The 16,257-nt window shown below is 43.6% G+C and overlaps 1 protein-coding gene across 1 annotated transcript in view; it reads left to right on the forward strand.

Moving 5' to 3' along the window:
- The first annotated feature begins 1,169 nt into the window (after positions 1-1,169).
- The window catches only part of TLCD4 (TLC domain containing 4), a 63,961-nt gene continuing 48,873 nt past the window's right edge, over positions 1,170-16,257 (forward strand). Inside the window, exon 1 of the mRNA XM_083157054.1 lies at positions 1,170-1,516. The gene's annotated coding sequence lies outside the window, so the exon portion shown is untranslated. The remainder of the gene's footprint in view (positions 1,517-16,257) is intronic.

A 16,257-nucleotide genomic window follows, 5' to 3' on the forward strand; every position in this document is an offset into this window, starting at 1 on the left:
TTGCATTAAGAGCTGTCCTTTGCAGTGAGAGTCGCCGGGTCCCAGCAGGGGGGCGGCGGAGGGTTGCGATAGAAGCCCATTGGCTATGGATTTTTCTGGCGATGCCCCCCGTCGCGGTAACCCGGCGGGGGATGCTTACAGCATCCCAAAATGCGGTAAAAACCCCGATAACAGGGTTTTTACCACATTTTTAGCTTAGAGAATCTCCCCCAGAGAGAGAGAGAGAGAGAGATGTATATATTGTATTTAGAAATGAAGGCACTCACAGGGGACTTTAAAATAAAACTTATCTTATGGAAAGTAAATTTTGGCTCAGAAGAGGTTCAGGAACCCAGTTCCTGATGATGTCATATTGAATAAGAGGTTCAGGAACTGAGTTCCTGCTGGTTCCTGCTGAAAAATAGCACTGCATACTACCAATGGCCTTGCATGTGGGCCCCATTGTCTTGTGTGTCCCTTATTTGTGTTTCTTCATCTACATGCTAGTCATGACTCACTCTCTTTCCCATCTTTGTTTGTCCCTGGCATTGTTTTCCCATCCTGGTGTGACCCTTGCCTTAGCTAGCTACATAACGATGATGTAATACCGCTGACTGGCCACTAGATGGGTTCAAACTGTAAAAAAACAAATGCAACAAAGATTTTAACTATTTCACTGCAGATTTCATTTGATGCATCTCCAGTATAACCTATGAGACATGAATGTAACTGATATAGCATAATACTTATACAGTGATCTTTGTATCCTTTTTCCCCCTATAGTTTGGTGATACAACTATGTTAATTATGTTAAAGTGGTTGTGATTTCACAATGTGTAAAAGCTATTTATTACAAACTTGCCAGCATGGCTTTCATACCCCTGCATGTCTCGTTTAATCACTCTTTGTTCACAATTGTACAGCATAGTGGAATATGTTAGTGCTATATAAATGTTATTCAAAATAAAAACGTTTAAAATTGATTTTTTTTTAATGTAATGGTTTTTATAAATTTTCATTTAATTTTGCCCATCTGATGCTTGGTATTTATTAGCTACTGGTTATACGCCACATTGGTGCATCTGATTTCATCTTAAGCAGCGTTGGCACGGCACAGTTAAAGGGAAGGCCCATATCCATATAGGGCAGGTCTGTCTGGCACAGCAGGGATGATGCACAAGAGATGAAACATGATCCAGTTGCTATATTGCTATATACTGCATAGCCCAGTCTTCCTATAGCAGCAGCAGCATCCCCCTGTCTTACTGCGATCACCGCCTCCTCCTGCTCACTGAGGCCCAGGGAGGGGGCGTCAGGCACAGAGATCACTGTCACACATACACACAGCACTGTGCCTGGGAACAGACTGAGAGCTCCAGCCTAAGCCTGCTGCATGTGCAGCCTCCATCTCTGCTGTTACTGCTGCTTCCTGGATCCTACTGACTGCATCATCCAGCATGGTCCCTGTCTGCAGCTAGGACAGCAATGAGCCCACCACAGCCCCACACTGGCCTACATGTAGGACCCCTAATAGCAGGTAATACACTGCTGATGGCTGCTAGGCCTCTATTCCTCATGTCTTCCACTATTGTCACTCATTTCTCTCTAAAACAATCATTTGTTTATTTTTAGTCTGTGTCATTTGTTTTTTTTTTGCATTAAGCTTTTAATCCATTGTCCTCAACCCATTGGCACGCTTTTCATCATGGAGAGCTGTTCTTCATCTGCTGTTACTGTGATTTATTTTGCAATATTAACATGGTGCTTAAAAAATAAGGCAAATAAATCAAAACTGAGCAGGTTTAGTTTGAAAGCAAGACCTATTATGTTAGTGTTTGTGTTAGATTTTTGGCATTTTATAATAGCATTGTGCACCTGTTCTGTGGCAGGAAATGCAGGGTTCCAACGATTCATATAAGGATGCCGCTCTATAAAACTCCACTGGATTTCATCACTACTGAGTGAGAAACCATACCATGTAGTATATATATATATATATATATATATATATATATATTTATGTTTACCAAGGCGCTGCTGCTATTCATAAATTACATATGGATAATGCTGTGTATTTATTACATCAGGGGTTGAGCTTCACTTTTATCTTCACATGGTATGATAAATGGGTACTTGTTTCCTATCTGGGCGCCCAGGTTTTCTACGTACGGCACCGTACTGAAATCGGATCGCATCGCATCGTACACATACACGATATTGAACGATGCGATGCGATGCGATGCGATGCGATCCGATTTCCCATAGGAAACAATGTTAAATGGCTCAATTTAGCCAAATTATCATAGGAACAATAGTAAATGGGCCAAAAACACCCCTGAACATTGAAATGTCCCCCCAAAAGTAGTTGACGCCACCCCGCCATCAACGTGAACCCGAAGCGTGGCGAGCGCAGCGAGCCCGCGAGGGGCGGCGTTACGCGTCCTCCGACCTTTTCATGCCCTACTATCCACTAGGGCGTGGAGTGAGAATAGAATAGTGTGGCGAGCGCAGCGAGCCACCGAGCCCGAAGCGTGGCGAGCGCAGCGAGCCCCGCGAGGGGACGCGGATACCTTCACAGTTATACGCGTCCCCTCGCGGGCTTCCCAGGTGTCCATGGCGACGCGGACACCTGGGAAGCCCGCAAAGGGACGCGTTTACCTGTGAAGGTATCCGCGTCCCCTCGCGGGGCTCGCTGCGCTCGCCACGCTTCGGGCTCGGTGGCTCGCTGCGCTCGCCACACTATTCTATTCTCACTCCACGCCCTAGTGGATAGTAGGGCATGAAAAGGTCGGAGGACGCGTACCGCCGCCCCTCGCGGGCTCGCTGCGCTCGCCACGCTTCGGGTTCACGTTGATGGCGGGGTGGCGTCAACTACTTTTGGGGGGACATTTCAATGTTCAGGGGTGTTTTTGGCCCATTTACTATTGTTCCTATGATAATTTGGCTAAATTGAGCCATTTAACATTGTTTCCTATGGGAAATCGAATCGGATCGCATCGCATCGCATCGCATCGTTCAATATCGTGTATGTGTACGATGCGATGCGATCAGATTTCACTACGGAGAATAGCATGGTGCTCAATTAACTTAGTGGGCGCCCAGATAGGAAACAAGTACCGATAAATGTTTACTTATTCATCCCCAACGTGTGTTCGTTTTAAACAAAGTATTTTCTAATATTTATATATGAAATGTACTGATCTGAGTAATATAAGTTTGTACTAAGCCATTCTCTTTCCTTTTTTTATATCGCTTACAGTTTATTGTTTTGTTTTTTTCTTTATATATATATATATATATATATATATATATATACACAAACACATATCTATATATATAAAATTACATTTTGGGGAGTTGCCAGCTTTAGTACCTTTTGTGTTAAATGTACCACAGGTTGAGAACACTTACAGTAGGCACTACAGTTAAAAGTGGAACACACACACCAAAGTTCTTTGACCAAAATGTATAATAAACATACAAACTACATATACAGTATGTAATGTTAGACAATTCTGTGAAAACTGTTGTTATATATGTTTTCTTTATTCAATTTAGACAAATATTGAATGCTTTTCAAAACTGTCCTGTATACAGATTTTATTGATGGAAAAGCAGATTTAAAAGCAATTAATTTCCAATTCTCTGGACATGAATGAATGTGAAAATCTATACAGAGCCAAGATTAACTTGACGTGACCTGCTTTATTCAACATCTATTTGACATGTGTTTTCCCCCTGCATTAACGCGTGTTCTCATCTGTGCCCTACATAACCGCTTCCTGATTAACCTCATTTAGGGGCCTATTTAACAAGGCAGTGTTTCATAAAATTATGGAGAAACCACAGCTTCTGCATACTTTTATGTGTTGCACTACATGTTAGCAGTCTAATAAAGGAGGTTTCTGTAAATTAATAATAAAAAAAAGAGATAATTTTATGCTTTATGGAGGCATTCTTGTAGAAGAGGGATCTCTTCCAGTCCCTCTCCCACAGCTTCCATCTAGCTCCCAAATCTGTCACTGCACCCTGAGGAGTCTTTCAAAAAATGTGATAGACCCCTCTCATAACTTGTAAGTTGTAGTTGGTCGGGATGCTTCTTCACGGTGACGTATGGCCGCTCATTTTTCCTCACCTCATGTAGAATGCACAAGGAAATAACCAAACATTTCTCACCATGATAAGTGGAAATGTTTGTGGCAGGACCTCACATGAGCAGAAAACTAAATCCATCTTCCTTCATATCTTTATAAACCTGTACCAGTTTAGTTGGCATTATTTTAAACTTTTTACAATTTTGACTAAACACTCCACTTATCAATACCAAAGTTAGCATATGCTTTCTCTAACAGTGATGAATAGTGATTATATAACTAGGAAGTATAACACTGTTAACCATATTGCTGTTTCTGCTATTGATTTGTATGGTTATTAAATAGTCATCCGGTCCTTCTTGTCCTCTTAAACTGCTGCATGTATAAAGGGCCTCTCTCCAGGAACTCTTTCCCTGTTACACCTTGCAAAGTGAAAAAGCAAGTCATGCCCAGCAGCCTCTCCCATTACTATAGCCTGTTCTGTTCCGTGATTTCTTTCCATTCACAAAATGGAAAAACCAGTTTACAAGAATTTAAAAGAATAGGTTCACTGTAATTAGTTACCTTCCTTCAAGTCCTCAGGTGTGACCTCTTGGAATTTCATTCTAGGCCCAAGGCCTTCTACAATAACAGAGGAATGTTCACCACATTATACAGTATACTTGTGTATAGGTGGCCATACACTGCATACCCTCCAACTGTACCGATTAAGCCAGTACAGTACCGCTTTTTAATGTACCGATTGTACCGGTTTTTAGGCTTCACAGCTTATCTGCTGCTAATGACACTATGCACAGCTGGAGCTCTGCCTTTTTTTTTAACCCCTTCCTGACAGAGCCAGTTTTTGCGTTCCTGACAGCCCTTTTTTTCAAATCTGACATGTCTCACTTAAGTGGGGATAACTTTTTTTTGCTTTTACTTATCCCAGTGATTTTGAGATTGTTTTTTCGTGACACATTGTACTTCAAATTAGTGGTAAATTTGGGTCAATACAGTCTGTGTTTTTTTGTGAAAAATACCAAAATGTCGTAAAAAAATGGAAAATTTAGCAATTTGCAAAATGTTAAATTTTCTGCTTGTGAGACAAATAATCATACCACTCAAAATAGTTAATAACTAACATAGACCATATGTTTACTTTATGTTGACATCATTATTTCAACTTCCTTTTAATTTTTTTGGACACTAGGAGGCTTACAATATGAATAGCAAATTCTCAAATTTTCAAGAAAATTTCAAACACTGATTTTTTTAGGGACCAGTTCAGTTCTGATGTGACTTTGAGGGACTTGTATGTGAGACACCCCCATAAATGATACCATTTCAAAAACTGCACCCCTCACAGTATTCAAAACAGCATTTTGGAAGTTTGTTAACCCTTTAGGTGTTTCACAGGAATTAAAACAAAGTGTAGGTGAAATTTCAAAATTTCATTTTTTTTGCAGATTTGCAATTTGAATACATTTTTCTAAGGAACACAGTACATTTTACTAGAGAAATGTGACTAAAAATTGATTCCCCCAATTCTTTTGTTTTCATAAATATCCTATATGTGGCCCTAGTGTGCACGTTGACCAAACCACAGGCTTCATAATAGAAGGAGCACCTACTTGATTTTGGAGCCTCCTTTTTATGAGATTATTTTTTAGGCACCATGTAGGTTTCTAGGCACCATAAGATGCTAAAAGTTAGGAACCCCCCCACAAGTGACCCCATTTTGCAAACTACACCCCTCAGGGAATTCATCTAGGGGTATAGTGTACATTTCAAACCCCCAGGGGTTTCACCAATTTTGATACAAGTGGGCAGTGAAAATGAAAAATTACATTTTTTTACACAAAAATGCAGTTCTGGCTCAAAATTTTTCATTTTCAGAAGGTATGAAGGAGAAAAAGCACCCCAAAATATGTGCCCCAATTTCTCCCGAGTACGGCAATGCCTCACATGTGACCAAAAAATACCAGTTGGGTGCATGGCAGGACTCAGAAGGGAAGGAGTGATTTTTGGATTTTGCAGCTCAGATTCTGGTGGAATTTTGGTGGGTGCTATGTCACATTAGCAAGACCCCCCAAGCACCAATACAGTGGAACCCCCCCACAAGTGACCCCATTTTGCAAACTACACCCCTCAGGGAATTCATCTAGGGGTATAGTGTACATTTCAAACCCCCAGGGGTTTCACCAATTTTGATACAACTGGGCAGTAAAAATGAAAAATTACATTTTTTTACACAAAAATGCAGTTCTGGCTCAAAATTTTTCATTTTCAGAAGGTATGAAGGAGAAAAAGCACCCCAAAATCTGTGCCCCAATTTCTCCCGAGTACGGCAATGCCTCACATGTGACCAAAAAATACCAGTTGGGTGCATGGCAGGACTCAGAAGGGAAGGAGTTATTTTTGGATTTTGCAGCACAGATTTTGGTGGAATGAATGGTGGGTGCTATGTTGCACCAATACAGTGGAACCCCCCCACAAGTCACCCCATTTTGCAAAGTACACCCCTCAGGGAATTCATCTAGGGGTATAGTGTACATTTCAAACCCCCAGGGGTTTCACCAATTTTGATACAAGTGGGCAGTGAAAATGAAAAATTACATTTTTTTTACACAAAAATGCAGTTCTGGCTCAAAATTTTTCATTTTCAGAAGGTATGAAGGAGAAAAAGCACCCCAAAATATGTGCCCCAATTTCTCCCGAGTACGGCAATTCCTCACATGTGACCAAAAAATACCAGTTGGGTGCATGGCAGGACTCAGAAGGGAAGGAGTGATTTTTGGATTTTGCAGCTCAGATTCTGGTGGAATTTTGGTGGGTGCTATGTCGCATTAGCAAGACCCCCCAAGCACCAATACAGTGGAACCCCCCCACAAGTGACCCCATTTTGCAAACTACACCCCTCAGGGAATTCATCTAGGGGTATAGTGTACATTTCAAACCCCCAGGGGTTTCACCAATTTTGATACAACTGGGCAGTGAAAATGAAAAATTACATTTTTTTACACAAAAATGCAGTTCTGGCTCAAAATTTTTCATTTTCAGAAGGTATGAAGGAGAAAAAGCACCCCAAAATCTGTGCCCCAATTTCTCCCGAGTACGGCAATGCCTCACATGTGACCAAAAAATACCAGTTGGGTGCATGGCAGGACTCAGAAGGGAAGGAGTGATTTTTGGATTTTGCAGCACAGATTTTGGTGGAATGAATGGTGGGTGCTATGTTGCACCAATACAGTGGAACCCCCCCACAAGTCACCCCATTTTGCAAAGTACACCCCTCAGGGAATTCATCTAGGGGTATAGTGTACATTTCAAACCCCCAGGGGTTTCACCAATTTTGATACAAGTGGGCAGTGAAAATGAAAAATTACATTTTTTTACACAAAAATGCAGTTCTGGCTCAAAATTTTTCATTTTCAGAAGGTATGAAGGAGAAAAAGCACCCCAAAATATGTGCCACAATTTCTCCCGAGTACGGCAATGCCTCACATGTGACCAAAAAATACCAGTTGGGTGCATGGCAGGACTCAGAAGGGAAGGAGTGATTTTTGGATTTTGCAGCTCAGATTCTGGTGGAATTTTGGTGGGTGCTATGTCGCATTAGCAAGACCCCCCAAGCACCAATACAGTGGAACCCCCCCACAAGTGACCCCATTTTGCAAACTACACCCCTCAGGGAATTCATCTAGGGGTATAGTGTACATTTCAAACCCCCAGGGGTTTCACCAATTTTGATACAACTGGGCAGTGAAAATGAAAAATTACATTTTTTTACACAAAAATGCAGTTCTGGCTCAAAATTTTTCATTTTCAGAAGGTATGAAGGAGAAAAAGCACCCCAAAATCTGTGCCCCAATTTCTCCCGAGTACGGCAATGCCTCACATGTGACCAAAAAATACCAGTTGGGTGCATGGCAGGACTCAGAAGGGAAGGAGTTATTTTTGGATTTTGCAGCACAGATTTTGGTGGAATGAATGGTGGGTGCTATGTTGCACCAATACAGTGGAACCCCCCCACAAGTCACCCCATTTTGCAAAGTACACCCCTCAGGGAATTCATCTAGGGGTATAGTGTACATTTCAAACCCCCAGGGGTTTCACCAATTTTGATACAAGTGGGCAGTGAAAATGAAAAATTACATTTTTTTACACAAAAATGCAGTTCTGGCTCAAAATTTTTCATTTTCATAAGGTATGAAGGAGAAAAAGCACCCCAAAATATGTGCCCCAATTTCTCCCGAGTACGGCAATGCCTCACATGTGACCAAAAAATACCAGTTGGGTGCATGGCAGGACTCAGAAGGGAAGGAGTGATTTTTGGATTTTGCAGCTCAGATTCTGGTGGAATGTTGGTGGGTGCTATGTGGCATTAGCAAGACCCCCGAAGCACGGTGAAATGATGAACCTAATAATCCATAGATGTGTGGTATATTTTAAAACACTCCTTTATACATAGGCCGGGTTTGTCGGGGCAAGTTTCACAGTGGAAAATAGTTTCCTTTCTTATTCCCTTTTTATAGCAAACTTTGCACCTTTTTTGTGTCCTGCCCTTTCTTGCAGTGGAGGGGATTTCGTTCGGAAAATGCTGCCCTGGTACAATACGGGGGCCAGTACTAGAAGTACTGGGGCCCTCTGCCTGCTGGTTCCCAAATACTAGGCCCTTTATGACTTCCTCTTGAAAGTGCATAAATGTCCCCCTCTGGCCGGTAGAACGGAATAGCACGTAAGCGTTATACAGTGCCATCTGGATGATATACACGGCCAGCTTCTTGTACCAGATTTTTGTTTTCCGCAGGGCACTGTACGGCTTCAGTACCTGATCTGAAAGATCCACTCCGCCCATGTACCTATTGTAATCCAGGATACAATTAGGTTTTGAGGTGTGGGTACTGGTACCTCGTACAGGGACGGAGGTGGTACTGTCTCCGTGAATTGTTGTCAGTATAAGGACATCCCTCTTGTCCTTATATTTGACCAACAACATATTTTCGGTGCATATTCCCCTGCTTTCACCCCTTCTCATTACTTGGGCAATGTGCGTTTTTGGGAGGCCTCTTTGGTTCTTGCGCACAGTACCGCAAGCTGCTGTACCTCTTGAACCAAGGGCCTTAAACAGGGGGATGCTAGTGTAAAAGTTATCCACATAGAGGTGATAACCTTTATCCAGGAAGGGGTGCACTAAATCCCAGACAATTTTTCCACTAACACCTACGAGGGAGGGGGGGCATTCTGGCGGTTCAATTCTTGAATCCTTCCCTTCATATACCCTAAACCTGTGAGTGTACCCTGAGGTGCTTTCACACAGCTTATACATTTTTATGCCATACCTTGCCCTCTTACTGGGAAGGTACTGGCGGAATTTAACCCTTCCTTTAAAATGTATAAGGGACTCGTCTATGCAAATGAATTTATCTGGGATGTACATCTCTTCAAATTTGGCACTGAAATGATCAATGACCGGCCTGACTTTGAATAGCCGGTCAAAGGTGGGATCATCTCTGGGTGGGCACTGTGCATTATCGTTGTAATGCAAAAATTTAAGGATCGTCTCAAATCGAGCCCGGGGCATGGCCATACGGTAAAATGGGGTGCTGTACAGAACATCTGTACTCCAATATTGCCTAATTTCTGGCTTTTTTACTATGCCCATATGAAACACCAGACCCCAAAACGTCATCATCTCTACTGCATCTACAGGGGTCCACCTAGCAAATGATGACGTGGGGTTTTGAGCAATAAACTGCTGGGCATATAAATTAGTTTGGTCCACCATTAAATTTATAAAATCATCAGAGAAAAATAATTTGAAAAAGTCAATTTCTCTGAGACCTGTGGAATCAAATTGGATTCCTGGCATGGCCAAAAACTCAGGAACCTGGGGCTCAAAATTGTCTGGTGGTGGGGTCCATACGAGATCAATTATTGGGGGGGGGGTCTCAGCTGCTCTACGGGGGCGTCTTTGAGGGGGTCCCTCATCACCAGAGGAGGAAGAGGAGCTTAAGGCGAATCCTTCAAATTCCCCGCTTGCATCACTGGCTGTGTCAGAGTCAGAAGCAAGCATGGCATATGCCTCCTCCACTGAATACATTCTTCTGGATGACTGGGATGACATTTGGGATGACATTTGGGATGCCATTTTTATTTTTGTGTTACTGGTAGTGAAATGTTTCAACACGTGTATAGTGTAGGGGGGGGGTACAAACTTTATTTCAACCAGGGGGGTATGTAGTGTGTAGTGTGTATGTAGTGCAGAAAAAAAAAAATACTTTATACAAAAAAAAAAAAATGAAGGGGTTAAAAAAAAATAAAAAATTGAAGGGGTCCTGCGCCAAAAATTGAGCACAGATGTTGGTCAGTAACGTCCGTCACTGAACAGCGCTCAAAGGCAACAGGAATTTGATCAAAAAAAAAAAAAATAGATCAACCCTGTGCCGAAAAAGATGATCAGTGATGTACGTCACTGATCAGCGCACAGCGGCCACAGGACACCCCCAAAATCACAGTGTGTGTAAAAAAAAAATTAAAAAAAGACCCCACAGCACACACACAAAAAAAAAAAAGGTGATCAGTGATGCGACACTGATTACCAGTGAGGGGCAGCAGGTGCACAACCTTTGGTGCAACTGACAGTGCAACTGGCAGGTATATATAAAAAAAAAAAAACCTCTGCACCCCTAAAAAGTTGCTGATCACCTCAGATATAGTGATCAGCACAAAAGGCGGGGGCAGCAGACACAAAATTTAGCACTCTCTATCACTCTCTGTCACTATCTCTCTCTATCTCTCTCTATCTCTCTCTATCTCTCTCTATCTCTCTCTATCTCACTATCTATCACTCTATGACACTGCAGCAGCAGCACTGACAGTTATATATATGAAAAATAACCCCTGCACCCCCAAAAAGTTGCTGGGGGTGCACAAAAGGGGGGCAGCAGACAAAATATAGCAGTCTCTATCACTCTCTGTCACTATCTCTCTCTATCTCTCTATCTCTCACTATCTATCACTCTATGACACTGCAGCAGGTATATATATATATATATAAAAAATACCCTGCGCCCCCAAAAAGTTGCTGATCAGTTAATTTATACTGATCAGCACAAAAGGGGGGGCAGCAGTCAGTTATATAAAAAAATATATAGCACGATCTGTCACTATCTCTCTATCTCTCTCTATCTCTCTCTCTCTATCTCTCTCTATCTCTCTATCTATAACTCTATTACACTGCAGCAGCACAAAATATAGCACTCTCTGTCACTAGGCCTCTCTATCTCTCTCTCTCTATCTCTCTCTCTCTCTAACTCGATGACACTGCAGCAGCACAACACAGCACAACACAGCACAGGATGTCACAAGATGAAGCAAGATCCCAAGCAGTGATCAGGTAAGTATTGAGCAAGGTTCTGGTCAGTAAATGGCGACAGCTGGGCACGGTGACCGCACTGCACGCTATTCCAGACCGGAATGGCATCTGCAGTGTAGTCCCCGTTAGTTTAAACCCCCCTCCATGGCTGTGATTGGTCCGTCGGTCCGACGGACCAATCACGGCCTTTGGGGGCGGGCGGGGTGAGGTGGGGTGACACCAGTGTCACCCTTACACCCCGCGGTGATTGGTGCTGTACTTTACAGCACCAATCACCTCCGATCCCGTGTCACCGGCGAACGTTATTCGCCGGTGACACAGAAAACGCTGTAATTGGCTGTTCACACTGAACAGCCAATCACAGCGATCGCCGACGGGGGGGCTGCATCGCAGCCCCCCCTGGGCATGCAGGGACATGTCTGCTGTCAGGGACAGCAGACATCGTCCCTCTGTCACTGCGTCTCTAGACGCAGTGACAGTTAGAAGCCATGACGTATATATACGTCATGTGTCGGGAAGTACTTCCCGGCCATGACGTATATATACGTCAAATGTCGGGAAGGGGTTAAATATAAGCAGTATATATAGGAAAATATTCAATTAACGGAGAGGTTCTCTCAGAATATCTTGCATTAACTCATCGGCGGTGAAAATGGGACATGTGGTGTCCCTTTACACAGGACTTCTACCCAGGTCCTGACCTGGGTAGAACACGGCTAGGATCTGGGTAGAGGGCGGTGTAAATGGGTACGCCAGGTCATCCGACCCGGCTCCCATTTACATCAATGGGGGATGTGTAACCTGCGGACCGCAGTTTCTGCAGGTTGGGGGGGGGGGGGGGTAGCACAGACAGCCTGCGCTGCTGTCTGCTATACCCTGCAGACGACAGCGGCGGCTGCTGCGGAGGTGAATAGATGCCTGTGTGCGGCATCCATTCACCTCCCAGACGACGGCGTGCTGGGCTGCCCTCAGAACGGTGATCAGTGTTTCTGGCGGGGATCACCGTGGTCCCGGCGCTTGGGAGATGATGTCATCTCCAAGCGCCGCCTCTGTCTACACTGCAGGTGGGCACCGCAGTGTAAACGGTGTAAATTCCGGATCCGACCTGGCTTGGATCCTTCTTCCAAATGCTGGGTCGGATCAGGGATTTTTGGTGTAAAAGGGGTATTACTGGATTGGGCAAAGATGCTTAATTAAATCTAAAGCTGAGAACATAGACAAATATTTATCTGTTCAATGTTTCTAGTAGGAACAAAAATCTGGCAATGTATTGGAGAAAATAACAATCCATCAATTGCTCCCAAACACTGGAAAATGGATAAATATGACTGTTTAGTTTAATTTGATAAATCAAATGACTTTAACCAATTTATGTGAATTATTATTGTTTGTTTTCCAGCATTTGGGAGTAAATGATTGAGTCTTATCCGCTCCCATACAGTGCCAGGTTTTTATTCCCTCCAGATAGATCGGACAGATAGATCTGTAGGTGTGTACCTAGGTTGACCAAAGGAAGGTCAGCATTCATTAGGTCGACACCTTGAAAAGGTTTGTATGGATTAGGTCGACAGGGTTATTAGGTCGACACAAACATTAGGTCCACAGTCAAAAGGTCGATATGGGTTTTTGGGCAAAAATTTTTTAGCCAACGTGTGCCGACAGGCGGTAATTCATGCCCTACCATCCACTAGGGCATGGAGAGAGAATACAATAGTGTACCGCTCGCAGCGAGGCACCGAGACGGAAGTATGGCAAGCGCAGCGAGCCATGCGAGGGGACGCGGTGCACCGATATGGTGTCCATGTCATCAGTGTCGACATTCCGAACAATTTTTTTAAACCCATGTCGATCTTGCCCATGTCGACCTAATGCTTGTGTCCGCCTAATGACCCTGTCAACCTAAAGCCACGTCGACCTTCAATGGTGTCGACCTAATGAATGTCGACCTAATGATCCCAATCCGTGTACCCAGCATAACCCTTAACACTGGGATGCAAAATCCTATTGGTCGGAATCCTGTCTTTCACAATGCCAAGGTATTCTGATGTTAAATGTTCGGGCTAGGGTTGGGCAGTAGGGGGAGGATTAGGATTAGGCTGTGGGAGGTGATGGTTGCGGTAAAGGTCCATAAGCACTGGTCGATTTTGAGCTGAAAGTAGCTCACTTTTGGTGTTTTGAGCTATTTTTGCCTTAATTTCCAGCAGTGTGTCTGCCCGCATCATCGCCAGCCAAGGGAACCACTTTCCATGATCTTGTACTATGGAAAGAGTTTTACCGCCTGTGAAAATCACTGCGGCGAGTGAAATCGCTCAGTTTGTATGAGCTATAGGCTGCTGAAGGGGACAGTTAGGGTTAGGCTGTGGGAGGGACTAGGTTAGGGTTAGAATACTCACCTGTGCCTCGCATGGCAGTCATAGATCAGACGGGCTGCCATGAATATATGTCTCAGCCCCTAGCCCTTGCTGCGATCGCATAAAATGTATCATTTGTAGCCGTTCACACAGGGAAAACCATTCTCAGTCACTCACCACCGAATGGTTTTCCTCCTGTACGCAGACGCCGAGTAAGTCTAGACTTGCGATCACCACGGGGGAGATGGAGGCCATTGCTGATGTCAGTGGCCCTCCCCTCGGCCAGGCCCGTCTGTATTTTTAGGTGACACTCCCAGAAAACGCTGGGGTGCCGCCTGCAAATGCCTTCTGGCTGTCAATCAACTTGCGAACAGCCAGCGATGGCTATCGGTCACTGGCTTTCTTCACACCGACAGCTTGTGCACATGCGCTGTCATTCGTTTATCTCTCTGGCTGTGAATTCACAACCGGGTAAATGGGTCTGAATCGGGCCCTATATGCACACTCCTGTGGTTCAGCAGTAGTGTGCACTATAGGCCTAATTCAGACCTGGGCCCTCATTCTGAAGTGCCATGGGAATGCCCATGAAACGCTTGGCGTTCCCATGGGTGCAACAACGGCCCACCGTCCCACGCCCCCCACCATGCAGGTGGGGCAGATGTAATACAGAGAGAGTTAGATTTGGGTGACTCATTTTGTTTATGTGCAAGGTAAATATGGGCTGCTTTTTTTTACACTGCAATTTAGATTTCAATTTGTACACACCCCAGCCAAATGTAAATCTCTCTGCATTTGTCCCACCGACAGTGCAATATGGTTTTGCCCATTTTGAGAACATTTTTACCCTGCGATCAAGTCTGAGTCAGGCCCTATATAGTTTGACTGGGAATCCAGCTAAAGGATTCCTTCGTGTCTATGCAAAAAAGCATGTGTCTATACTGAGATACAGATATTTGTGCAGCAGGCGGCATTTGGTTGGTTCACTTTTAATGACTTTTACTTTGTCATCCTCGCACTCTTTACAAACTGTGAGGGTTATTCTGATTCATTTAGAAAAGCACAATCACTCTCTAATGGATAAAACCATATGCACTGCAGGTGGGGCTGATGTAACGTGCAGAAAGAGTTCGATTTGGGTGAGGGGTGTACTTCAAACTGATATCTATATTGCAGTGTAAAAATAAAGCAGCCCGTATTTACCCTGTACAGAAACAATAAAACACCCAAATCTAATGGTGTGTACACACTGTACTTTTTGCCTTCCGATGTTGATTTTGGGTTTAAACCCTTCAGATCCCGATCCGATTCCGATGCGCGTTCACGTATCGCAAGGCAGAAAGTCTTGTCTGCCTTGAGTATATAGTGCAGATCTGCACTATATAGTCAGACTTGTATGCAAATCGGATGTGCCTTCAGATACTATCCACGATCCGATCTGATCGGATTGTGGATAGTATCTGAAGGCACATCTGACCGTGTGTACACACCATAACTCTCACTGCACGTTACATCAGCCCCTCCTGCAGTTTACATGGGGGGTTATTTTGGTTAACTCTTTCTGACAAATTCCTTCTTAGATGGACAAAACCATGTGCACTGCAGGTGGGGCAGATGTAACATGTGCAGAGAGAATTAGATTTGGTTGGGGTTTTACTTCAAAGTGAGATCTACATTGCAGTGTATAAAAAAAGCAGCCAGTATTCACCCTGCACAGAAACAAAATAACTCACCCAAATCTAATTCTCTCTGCACATTTTACATCAAAATCTAAGGATTTTGTCAGAAAGAGTGAACTAGAATAAGGCCTCATGGTTTTGTCCATTAGAGAGTGATATTTAGCCTTTCCAAGTGAATCAGAAATAACCCCCTGTAACCTTACGGTCTATCTAGAATGCTCCAGAAACCTTGCAAAGCAAGTTCTCATTCCGCATGTTTACACTCTGTTCCCATATCTCTACCCTGATGAAGATAGATGATGCAGTTGGCTAATAGTAGTTCAGACTATTTCTATAAACAGATCGACTGGGAAATTGACAGTTGTGGGCTGCTTACTGCTGTTCACATGTTAGTTGTGTTACATGTTATAGTGAATGATGGCCTAACTTGCTGCTGTATAATAAATATGCACAAGCTCATCTTGCAGTGTTGGGAAAAGTGTTGAGTAGTTTCAGGACCTGCAAGCACCATGACAGTGCAGTGACATTTGATCAGTCTGCTGACTAACAGGATAACCAGCAGAGGCTTCGCTCATCTTGTTACACTATAACATAAACAGTGCAGCTACCTAATAAATGTAACTTTTTCTGGAGGAATTGATTTACATATGATAAAACATATGACCTTCGCTGCTAGGATCAATAGGTAAAAGTCCACATTCCTCATGCATAGCAGCATTTTCTGTTTTGCCTATATTTGTATACATAAAGGTTTTCGGTACTTGTTTCCTAGCACGGCGCCTGCGATTTTGATTGTATCC

This window comes from Crinia signifera, chromosome 8 (assembly GCF_055691185.1).
Source record: "Crinia signifera chromosome 8, ASM5569118v1, whole genome shotgun sequence".
NCBI lineage: Eukaryota > Metazoa > Chordata > Amphibia > Anura > Myobatrachidae > Crinia > Crinia signifera.